Here is a 12849-nt window from a genome sequence, read left to right as displayed (position 1 = left end):
CATGTTTGTAGTTTACGTACATTATACGTTTATATTCATAGTGATACTTTTGGGGGAGTGGCTTTGGAGGGAGCCCTGATGGGACCGTCAATGTCACCGACATGGCGACATTCTTGCTAGATTTAGGGACTTTTTGAGCTAGTGCTGCTTGCTACGTTCATTAGATATGATTTGGCAACACTGAACTTTGTTTGTCAGGTGGATTAAAAATCCATCATATTCTTGCTGGTTTCTCCAGTGCTTCTGACCCCAGCTATAACATTTTGCAGTTGGGACTTAGTCTTGGTTGGTGTTTGTTTTCCTTCAGCAATGCAGTTAGTGAAGTGTTTTAGCCCGGCAGCTAAAACAACATCAGCACAGGCATCCAATAGCTTTCTTCACAATTGGCTAAAATAGACTTGAAATGGAGTCATTTGGCTCTCTTTGGCTGTCCAAGCACATGCCTGTCTGCAGAAGATGGCTCGAGGGGATTTTTAGGTCTGTCTCCCATTCGGCATATAACGATAAAAAGTAGGCTCAATCTTGCGGCAACATTGAAAAAAACACACATTGAAGAGGGAAGCTGTAATGAGAAGAGTTGCAGATGGCATAATCCATCCTGGTTGTCCAAACAAAAAAAAAGGTTAATAGCTTAAGTGTTTGGCGCTCTTAACGGGAGGAAAAACTGACCTACCACAAACTGTCTGGGGCAGCCCACAGCTTAACTTCATTTCCTGATTACTCATCAGGATGGGATTGGATCAGTTTAAATTGATGTAGGTCAAGAGAATCGCAAACATATGGAGCCAGTGGTGGGTCATGGCATTACTAGACCCCATCAATAGGTACAAGCCTGTATAGTTCCACTATTTAGATCTTTTCATTCCATCCAATTATTGTTTGAAGAAAGGAATCGCTGATCTGTGATATACTTGAATTACATTTTTCATCAGTGAGTCCGCAGAAAGCCTCTCATATAGAGGCTGGCTATAGTTTTCAGAATTATTTTTACAGATAGTCAGAGGGAGTGGTGATTCAGGAGATAAATGATGGTGTCCTGCGAGACTTTAGCCCTTCTTTAGACTTAACAGATGTAACAGCACACTGTGAAAGAGATGTTTCTTTATGATTATCCCCTGCTCATCATCTCATCATGGCCTTGGTCACAATGAGATTTCTAATTTGTTAAAACTTCTCAGATATCGGTTGTCTGAATCATCAACGTGTTAGGGCAAAATTGTGCTCCTTTGACTGAAGGACACAGCAGCAGAACAAATTAACTGACAACATTCTGGCAAAACATTAAAGTTTTTGTTCTAATTACTTGTACTCAGCATCCGAGCTCATTTGCCGGCGGACACCAGCTGCCATTTGTTTGTCTGCACACACTGAGATGACCCAGAGCTGGTTGAAAATCAGCAAAGTTTCCCATTTGATGTGCAGACATGTCTAAAGAAACGTCTCTGAAAATTGGCGAAAATGTTTTGGGTATGAATCCAACTGAGGTATATATTTTTTTTTAAATGTAAAAAAGTTTCCGTTAGAAGTATTGCTCCCTTCTATTTGATAGTGTTGCGCCAAATAGGATTATGCAAGAACGAGGCTGCGTGTGATGGAGAGGAGGGGAGACTTCCATGATTTACAAGCCTGACAGGAACAATTAGGAGGGCACACTCAGTGGGCTATTACTCAACATAGACAAAACCAAAAGCCTGCCTTTCATTTCCATCAATGCAGCCATGAGGGAAGCAAGTGGAAGTGTGGCTGGAAAAAGACAATCTTTGTTTCCAGCTAGGGAGCCTATTAAAAGCTGAAATAGCCCCTGCATTTATGTTTAGCACAATACAGAATTTTTGGTACAGACATGGATTTTTTTTCCTTGTGTGCTGTCCTGATGATGGACACTTACAGAATACAACATGCTACAAATAGAAAAGGATGCGTATTGTTAGTTGCTCATTATTTCCTCAATGTGTGTAATTGCCGTGCACTTCAACATTTCAGTACACTGTACAGGACAGGTCATTTTCTGTAACGCATACATAGTTTGTAAGGGCTGGTATCATCTGTGAATCTAAACCAATCAGATGAATATGCTGGACTTTTAAGTAAAAGACTAAAACTGAAATGAGACGACTGGTATTCATGCCACAGCTGCATACAGCAACGAATATTAGTTTGAGATGATCGGCATTCACTATCATCCTTTGCATCCGACATATTCTTGCAGTATTTACTTCTGTTTGAGTGAGTGCAGGTAGATGAAAGTCTGCAAACGGGAGAGCACAGCAAGCCAATTAGAGCAGCTGCAGTATTTCAAGGCTGGCCTAATGGGTCACGTGTGAATGCAGCAACAAGGGAGTTCCAGCAGCTCCCGTCCCCACATCTGCTGAATAAATGAAGAGATCTCTCCAAAAACAGCACAATGTTCGTTGACAGCTGATCAGGGTTGTGTGGAATGATGCATGTATGTTTGCTCGATGAATGGTTGGAAAAAGCTGAGATGCCTACCGATCACTGTGGCAACCCGGTGTAAAAAGACATGACCATACTGATCAGGAGTCTGCGCACACATTCACATTTGTCATACAGTAAGTAGAGGAGATAGAGGTTTAAACGGGACGATTTTCATTTATTCACACACCCACCTGCTCCTGGAAAAACACCATCCTATTCCCCCTTTTTTAAGCTATGATTTTGATTACTGCCGCCCTCAACAAAGTTGTCTGTCTTCCATCATCCCACAAGGAAGATGAGATACAGTTCTTCAGTTGTGATGTGAACTGAAAATAAGTCTTAGTAGTGGTAACAAAAACTGGCAATCATGCATGAAGTCCTGTTACAAACTGAGTCGTCACATGAGGTATCCAGGCAAACAGAAGATACTCCAGGAAGTCACTGTGCCCAGCCAAGAGGCACAGTGCTAAGGCGACTGTGGCTAAGTGGAGAGCAGGGCCGTCCTTCAATCAGAGGATCGGTGGTTTGATCCCCGGCTCTGCTAGTTGCATGTTGATGTGTCCTTGAGCAAGACACTTAACCCCCAAAATGGCTCCCGTAGCTGTGCCTACGGTGTGATAGAATCTGAATTGTAAGTCGCTCTGGATAGAAGCGTCTGCTAATTGACTGCAATGTAAATAAATAGTCCACCACCTAAAAGCAGTAAAACCATAATTATTTATTATTTTGTTCTTTCAGTTAGTTATGTTTTTTCTTTTTGTTCTTCTAAAATTGTACCCTTCTTAGGACAGCTTGCAATCACACCCGCGTATTTAAAGGAGATGCCAGTAATGGCGACTTGTTGTCTACAAAAAGAGCAAGAGAGCAACTTTAATACCATCTTTGTGGTTATTATCCAAATACCGGAAGGCAATTTATTATCATGCATGGTTAAGTCCAAAAATAACAGCCTCTCATATAAAATGATACATATGAAATATACATTAGATAAATGAAATCTGTATATTGCATTCATCCCATTCTATCCCATTGCAGACCTTTAAGAACAAGCTCTGTCATTTATGACAAGGGATGGATTGTCATCTTGCATTATTTGTCATCAATGCAATATGACAGTATGACATTGTTTCTAAACACCTACAGGACATTCAGTTCTCCTATGCCTCATCTGTCTGAAAGGTCACCTAAGTCCTGGATATAACACTACCACGTTTTTTGTCGAGTAGGTGCATGCTATTAATAATTTATTAGCTGCTTTTGTTTTTTGTTTGCTTTGAATTGTATATCTGAAATATCTGTGTGCCACCATTGTCATTGTTTCTAAGCAACCAGGGCTCCCTAAGACCAAAGCAGTATTTTGCTAAAAGAGAGCAAGACCAATTGGATGGAAACTTCCTGGGTGTGCATGCACAATGATCATCTTCACAGATTAGAAAGATATTTTTGACAGCGACCACAGTTTTTAAAAAGAACGCCCTCGGGTGTTATGTATACGGTGGTTACAAGAGTTCTTTTTAATTGTGTTTTCAAAAGAGAAAACTTCATGAATTAAATATGGATGGTTCACTTATCTTTCATATGAATAAAAAACAGAGAAACATCCATTTTTAATTCATGACATTTCATAAATTACCATCATACTTATTTTATTGTTATTCACCGGAATGACCCTAACGCATAGTGTGCCTGGAAAGTTTTCCACCGAACTGCATGTTTGGCTTTCCTGTATTCACATGTTACACACTCTCACCTCCTTCAGGCTAAAGAGTGACACTTAAAATCCGTTTGACAGAGGTGATGCTATATTTCACAACTCGCAATCTGCCTACTGTTCTGGAACTTCCATCATTGCTGAAGTACAACTCTCAACAACTCACACTGCCTCTCCTTAACACTCTGGTAGCGTATGAAGGCTGAAGCTCCCAGGTTGATAGACCAAATCCTACCTGAATCACTTTTTAGCAAGACTCTGATCTGTGATGTTTGTGCTTTTCCAAATAAATAAATTTCCCATCATTCAGGAAAACCTTAAACCTCTGAACAGTGTTTACTGTATTACAGGATTGTGCCTTCCATTAAGATAATGGTCCCCCCCCCCCCCCCCCCCCTGTCTGTCTATTATGTATATAACACCTAATTGTAAATACACCATTCCCTGTGTGTGGGGGCAGAAGAAAGAGGCAAAGGCTGGCGGAAAACACTGTATTTATGGTTACATAATTGGAAATCTGCTGCTCCTCGTGGCAGAATAACCAATTTGCCTGTGACCTGTGTCACACAGCTGTAATTACCTCCATCCAATTAGAGTCAGATCTTAACATCAGCCTACAGCCAGTGCCAGTGAATTTAAATTGCCAGGAATATTCCCTTTTGAATTCAGATCTTTTTTCATCAGGATTGTGCCTATTAAGGTCATGCCCCCCCCCCCCCAACATATAATTGGTTGGTATTCTGCTGAGTCACAACAGCTGGACGAATAATGTGAACGTGTATGTGTGCGTATATTTGTGTGGATTGCAAGAGATGTGAAGCGAAAGAATGATTGACATATTTTTTGCTCTATATTGGGCCAGATTCAGATTTAGCAGGCACCCTTTCCTCTGTGCGTCTGGCTGACGTGACCAACATACCACGTACAGTTCCAAAAGTACCATACAGTGTATGTGTTTTGGCAAAAAGAAGTCAATGGGCATTTGGCAGTGCACTGTAACATTCAATCAGCAGTATATGTCCAGTCTGTAGAGAGATTAGCGATGGGTGTTCAAGAGTGTGTAACCAGTGATGAGTAAGCATTTCCACTATTGCTCTCGACACATGTGACAGCTTCTTTCCAGTAATACCACGCTGCCGCCTCATCTCAAGGGTGTATGAATTGAGACAGATTATTTGGGGAGTGATTCAGAACTCATTATTAAGTCCTCAATGCAATCTGCTGCTATTCGACGGGGCCGCCTTGAACAGCGAGACAAAGTCTTAGAAGCATTCCCGCTAATGTAGCCATGCAAGTCACATTTCCGAGAATCACCAGTGTTCCACTGCATGTGGTGCAGGACAGAATGTTATGACCGAGCAAGTGGAGAATGCAGAGAGGCGCAGGATTGAAATGAAATGATGAAATGGCAAGTCAGTTGGAAAGGTGGTGGGGGAAGTGGCTTCAACTCTTGAGCAGCTGATATATTCATGCACCACCGTGATTAGAATTTATATTCTGCAAAGACTTCTGTTCCAGGTAATGTGTGTTCGCACAGACCTGCATGATACTGTGATATGAATGTGGATATGTTTGATGTGTGTGTGTGTGTGTGTGTGTGTGTGTGTGTGTGTGTGTGTGTGTGCGCATGCCTAATGCACACCATGTCTGGCTGGCTGGCTACAGGTCATCACAGATCATATATTAGCATCTAGTTAAGCAGACCATATGGTGAGCTGAATATTATTATTGTTACTTTATCCACACAAATTAGATATACATTTAGTCTGTTTTCATTTATTTGTGCAGTATTTCTTTTGAGCACCAGCTGCTTGAAAGTAAGTGGTACCACCCCCAACACACTCCATTGACTTTAGCAGTTTTCCATTTCACAAGGGAGAAGAAAACTTTCTTAACAGAGTAATTTGCCCTGAAAAATAATTGCCGTGAGTAGCAGAGCAGTAATGGCGATTTTTAACAACCGCTTGAGGGGCCTATCGAACAAAACAATGAAAATGTTTCCTTCCGTTCACATGTTATAGCCAGGTAGCTGTAGATGATGCAGTATGGTGTAGTAGTCCATGTTAAATAACATTAAACATAAAAAAGTCATTACGAATAGATTGCCAAAGGATAAGATTATAGTTGAACAAGTGACAATATCAGATAATGTTTTATATCACGTATGCGATAAATTAGAGTTCGAAGAGCACTACAATAAAAATGCCTGCATGGTCTTGAGTGACATGGTAAATCTAATTTAAATGTGCTCCCGTGCTGATGTGGCCCACAAGCTTAAAGACATTAATAGTTATGTGGTAATATTGCATTCCTTGGTAATAAAGTATTATAAATCATGGCTCAAAGATGCTGTGTCAGATGGGTTAATCCCCGATATTCCAGCGGCATATACTGCACAGTTTGTAAATCTGGTTCACTAAATGGCCAGTGGGGTTAGTTACCACTGAGATAGCATATGAGCCCAAATGGAAAAACTGATGAGTTGCAGTGATTTAATTTGGATGAGCGGAGATCTTCACGCATGAGGAAACTTCAAAGCCATATTTGGTGAGTCACAAGTGATGGCCCACCGAGAGTGGCGTTCTGGAGATCATATTAGCCGAGATATATCAAAGTAATTACACGTGTGCTTACGATTTTTTCCATCTACCCTATTGAATATTGTTCGAAGCTCATCTCTTTTACAGAGCAGCTGTACTTATTCTACATAATATGTTCTGCTCTATTCTGTGCTATTCTGAGAGTCTTTCATTTTCTTTTTTCGATAAGATAAAACCGCTGCAAAAGGAATGCATATCTGAAAATATCCGATTTGTCACAACAATATGGGCTACCGCTGAATATCTTCCAGTTTGAAGTAGTGCGTGTGAGGAGAAATGGGAACCAAGCACATCCAGTATCACTGGTGCTCGGAGATCATTTCTCACTTTGAAGTGTGTCGTCGAACAGAGCCTGCAGTTGGTGTTGACACAGTCTGGGAGCAAACAAAATCTGGGCCATTATGTATTTAATGATGGAAGAGGAGGTACAGCCACCCCACCCACACCAAGAGCCAGTAACGGTTACTCTCGAGGACAGCATGTCAGTACTGCTGCAGGTCCATAAAACAATATGGAGGCCGATATGTGCACAATATGCAAATATTGAAGTGGGTGCTATGCGTGATTTAAAAAGCATCACTAGAAAAAGATTAAGGGAAAAAAATGAATATTTGGGATGCAACACAAAGCATTTCTTAGTTTTTGTTTTTCACTTTTTTTGCCACTATTGTAAATAAGAGCAATTGTTTTTAAATTGTTGTGGTCATATACGGTATAATGTTCACAGGAGCTCAAACCATTTGCATGAAGGAAATAAAGTGTTGCATCCTGCATCAACTCAAAATGCTGGTACATTATTTCGTATTTTTTTTAAGTAAGAATTAAGTGTGGCAATTAAAAGTGGAACTCGTTTTTTGCCATTCTAGCAGCATGGTGGCTCGGTCCGCTTTAGTCCAGACCGCTATCGCACTGATTGTAGTGAAATTTTGTGCAGATATTCATGGTCCCCCGAGGAGTAAACACACAAACTTTGGGGATACCCTGACCCTGTAGTGCCACCATGAGGTTGACATTTGTGGTTCAGAGTGAAATACCTTGACAGTTACAGTATGTAATAGATTGCCAATTTGCAACAGGTATTCAAGGAGGATTCATTCAAGTGACTTTGATGAGCCTCTGACTCTTCCTTTAGCGCCACCAGTACATCAAAGTTTCACACATTTAGTAAAATATCTCAACAATTACTTGATGAATTGGCACACGATTTGGTACAAACATGCATTTTTCCCACACAATAAATCATACTGACTCCCCTGACTTTTCCTCTAGAGCCACAATAAAGTTGACATTTTTTTTGTTTAACAACATTGCCATCAGCCTCAGCTGTACTTTCTTTGAAGTGCAAATTAGGAAATATGCTAACAAGCTAAACTAAAACGTAAACTTTTTACCAGCATTATCATTGTAACTATGTTAGCATGCTGATGTTAGCATTCAACTCAAAAACCGTTGCGCTTATGTACAGCTTCACAGAGTCATACGCATGGCTGTAGACTCTTAGCCTTTTAAGGATGCTAACACTGACTCAAATGACAACCCTTGTAATGTGCAGTTTGCTGATGCCAAGCACACTGATTCTCTGCTTAAGTGTTTCTTAACCATATGCTACCCAATATATCTCAGGAAAACTCCCAAAATTATCTAAAAAAACAAAAAAACAATCGTATAAGTCTAATATTCAAATAAACTTTTACTAGTGTGTAAACATTCAAACTCTCTCTGAGGTAATCATTTACAAGCTTACACATTGTCATAACTGACAAAGAACAATTGCCATAAAAAACAAATGGTTTTCTTGTCTGTCGTTTGTTGATCCAACGAAAGCATTTAGCTCTAAATCCCCAGCGCCAGATTAGCTGTGTTTGAATGTGGTCTCGGGAGGGATGGGCACACAGTGCATATGCAAATAGATTTACTGACAACCAATTACGCTGAAAACTCCTCGAACACATGCATGCCCCAAAAAGAGAGACCTGTAATTTCTGTTTGGAGGAGGCATAGAGAGCAAAGAGTGACTGGGGGTCAGAGACACAGTGAGAATAAGTTCTTGATTATTATTTTTATTTATAGTTTGGATTGTATTATAGATTAGATTATATCCTGATTGAGTTTTGTCACTGGTATGGATGAAAGGGACACCGACACTACACTTGAAAACACCAGTATAATATGACTGATTTGTCATTGTGTTTATACACCGCAGTAACCCAGTAATCATCTGCAGCCAACAGGGAAATGATGAGTTGTGTAACAATTCCACACAACATTGATTATTTATTTTGCATTTACGTGCCTGTGTTGCGTAGTGGAAATGAGCTAAGCAGCATTAGCGTTGGCTTCTCTGTGGGTTTTTTTTTACAGATAGTTAAGCCAATTTTCCAGAGCCATTAATAGTGATTAATGGTGCTGTGTTTTTAATGCTTTGTTGGGATAAAACTGGAATAGCAGTTTGTGAAAAGACCAGGAGTCAATGCATTAGCGAATATTATCCACTTAACAAGGAGAATATCATTTAACATTATGGCAGTTTGGAGAATGACCATCTGTGTTCAACAAGGCGTGCAGTTCTTGTGTGTGCGTGTTTGGAGGTGGATTATGTGTGTCTGTCCATGACTGCATTTGATGTAAATTCCCAAATAATACGATTACTCTGTAGAGTAGAAATGGATCATCTAGAAGTCCACAGCCGTGCTAGCAGCTCTGTGAGGCTGTATTTAGGGACAGCAGTGCTTTCAGCTGAACGTCAACATGCAAACATGCTCACAATGTATGCTAGAGTAAAAGTCAGTGGATCACTAGAGTTTTATACATCATCTCGCATGCATATGTGTACCAAAGTTGGTGCCAATTAATCAGTAGTGGGCACTTGGGAAGTGACCTATTGGTGGTGCAAGAGGAAAAGTCAGGGGATCACCAAGGTCTTTCGGATACACTATGGATGGTTGTACCAAATTGCATTGAAATCCATTCAATGGTTGCATCACAAGGAAAGGTAAGAGGATTACCAAATTCAGGATTCATCCTCTGGGGGTGTTTATATAAACCATCAAGGCAATTCATCCAATAGCTGCTGAGATGTTTCAGTCCGCACCAAAATGGTGGACCAACTTACCAACCGACCAATATCGCTTTTGCCACGCAACTAGCGTGACTAAGAACTGCAACATCATCTGATGTGATGTCATCGGCTCTGACCACTGTGCTCAATACCTTTTGAAGCAAAAGCGTATTTCTAGTGCTGGTGTCCCAATGGCCCCAGATATCATTCACGTTTTTTGAAGTAGGTGCAATCAGGATCTGTGGGGCAACCTTGTTTGCCATTGTTTATGCATGTTTGTGTTTGTATGCAGTGATCTTACTTGTTCCGATCCCCATGTGTTTGCTGCATACAGTAGGAAGATACTCATGAATAATTTAAATAAAAGATAAAAGTGTACGTTTACCTCTTTGGCTGTTTAATAAGCTAATGTAACCATTTCTCTTTCACCTACAGTGTACAGATGCTTTGTGGATCTGAGGAAAGCATTTGACAGTGCACACTTCCCTTACCTCTGAGACTTTGGAGAACTCAGTAGAGATTGGGAAATCAACCAGAAGAAATAGAATAGTGTTTGTGTCTGAACATTCTCCTTCAATCTTTTATGCAACACCTGCTGTTTTCCCGTTCACACATTTCACATTCCAAAGCCTTCATTTAAATACACATTTCCCCAGTTTCACCGGTTAGGACCACTTCACAGTCTCTGCGTGTACAGTCTGTCCTCAAGGATCCAACCATAATGAATGGTTAAGCTGACAGTTATCGGCGAGCTGTGAGGGCTTTTTTGCATAAATCTGGACACTCCCCTCACAGCCTTTGGCAGGTCAATAAACAGCGCTGTAGAGAAGAGATTAAGGAAAGTGGTGGAGGGAGGGATTTTCCCCTAATTGTCAACTCTGTGTTGTTCCACTTATTAAGCACAGCGAGATTAAGCTGGTGTTAGGACTGAGGGGATGTGTGGTTCGTGGCAGGTTGGATCGGCATGCATGCAGTGGGCACAGTCAGAAGCTCGTCATAGGCCTGTGAGCAGGCAGGGCTGGGAGGAAAACAGACAATTAAATCAATAAGACAGCAGTCAGCAGATCACTGCACTGGCTACCGCTACCAGCTTTTCTCCTCTTCAGCTTCATGTTGCTTGTACATGAGCAAAGAATGGTAAAACTTTGGTCCTTTGGTGGAGTTATTTTATGACATCTCTTGAACCAAATTCCAATCCAGGCCGTATCCACTTCCACTTTGTTTGCTCGTTCCTGTGACGGTCCACCTTATTAAGTGCCATCCCAAACCAATTAGCAGGGAGTGGACATGGGTTATAAAACCCTTCCACTGCAAGTCTACAACATCAATGTTTTTTTCAATTTTTTACTTTTAGAAATCTTGTGTTCAATACAAATTTTGATATTTTTCAAGGTAATTTATCAAATTTAGAAATCCCTTTGATATAACTATGCAGTGTTCTAAGCCGGCCTCATGGCATGCAGCAGGAGATTGAATACTCATTACAACCATAAGAGACTTGACTTGGACTTGTGACCAAAGACTTCAGAATGTACAGTGTACACATGTTTCGCAATATTCGCTTAAATGTGCCAATCAACACTTGTGACAAAGATATTTAAGGGGGGTAGGATATTTTACAGTTTAGCAAAAAACAGTGTTTCCCCTATCATTGACTGAAAGAGAGAAACTAAATATTTGATTTACCTAATTTATTTGGTAAATAAAATGTACCGTCCCGCTAGTTTCTCTGCTCGCAGATAGTTGCGTCTTGCCTTTCATATGCGACTGCATGTCACTTGGTTTAAGTAGTAGTGCACTCTTTTATGTGGTGATACCATTACTGAGTTATTTAAGCAGACTAAATTTGTTCTTATACATATATACTGTACATACATGCATACATACATACATATTCATACACAAAGTATGCATACAAAAGAATATACGGCTTGTCGAGAAAAATATTTAAAGCTTTTCAACTATGGGGCAACTTTGCTTAAAGTTCAGGTTCTTCATTTAGTTCACTAACTCCTGTGAAAAATATTGTCTGATTAATTTTGCTAAATGTTTGACTCCTCTTCTTCACCAGCTAAAGGGATTGTAGGTATTTGGGGATTTTATATATATTTCACTGAAAATAGACAAAGCTTTAAGCCCACTTGTTTAGAATATTTGTTATTTTAGCATCTGTCAAATTATTCTGATGGCATAGGTTGTTGTAGCAAAATGTAACAATCCCAACAAAAGTTGGTACAGTCTTTGTGCAGCTCATTTATTCTCAGTGTTGCTGTGGCTTTTTGAATACCGCCACTAGGAAGCACAAAGAAAGAAAATGATCAATCCTACACACAGGAGCTTTAAATATGGTCAGCTACAGAACTGAAATCTAACAGAAATATATAAATACCTGCAAAAAACACCATTCATGGAGGAGCGAAGATCCAAACTAAACAACGTTGACTCTAACTCAGCAGTGTTAGCTATGCAAAAATAGCTTTATCAACTGATATCTTGTATGACAAGTTTGCATGTTGTTTGCTTTGACTAAAGAAATGTATTTCTTGAATTCGGTTAGAGGTGTACAGGACTTTATATGTCATTTTGCTAAGCCATGAACGTCGAAGAAACTTAATTTAAGACGTCTGCTTAATCAATATTCCCTGTTTTCCAATGAAGTACATTTCTCTCTGGGCCGCTCTCTCTGCCTCACATATTACTCTCTCACATATTTTCATTTTCTCTCGTCTCAGTTTTTCATTAACACTGCTGCCCTGTTGGCTCCTCACCTTGTCTGTTCCCCCCTTTGTGCACCTACAGAGCCACTTTTCTTTTCCTTTGCTCGATTCAGCCCCCCTCAACACCTCTCATACACAATGTGTCAGATGTATGAAAGTAACGGGGAGCAGGAGACATCCAATTAAAAGCACAATGCATTATTATTTCGCAGCTCCCCCTCTCTGTCGTCTCCTAAAACCCTTCAGATTATATAACAGCTCAGTGTCACTGGAGCCATCCTTTGGAGGACAAGGGGGTCTTCGCCGATGATGCAGCTCAGCGACTCT

The sequence above is a fragment of the Anarrhichthys ocellatus genome, unplaced genomic scaffold (assembly GCF_004355925.1).
Source record: "Anarrhichthys ocellatus isolate YVR2014 unplaced genomic scaffold, GSC_Weel_1.0 scaffold3, whole genome shotgun sequence".
Lineage (NCBI taxonomy): Eukaryota > Metazoa > Chordata > Actinopteri > Perciformes > Anarhichadidae > Anarrhichthys > Anarrhichthys ocellatus.
This window is presented reverse-complemented; position numbering follows the sequence as displayed.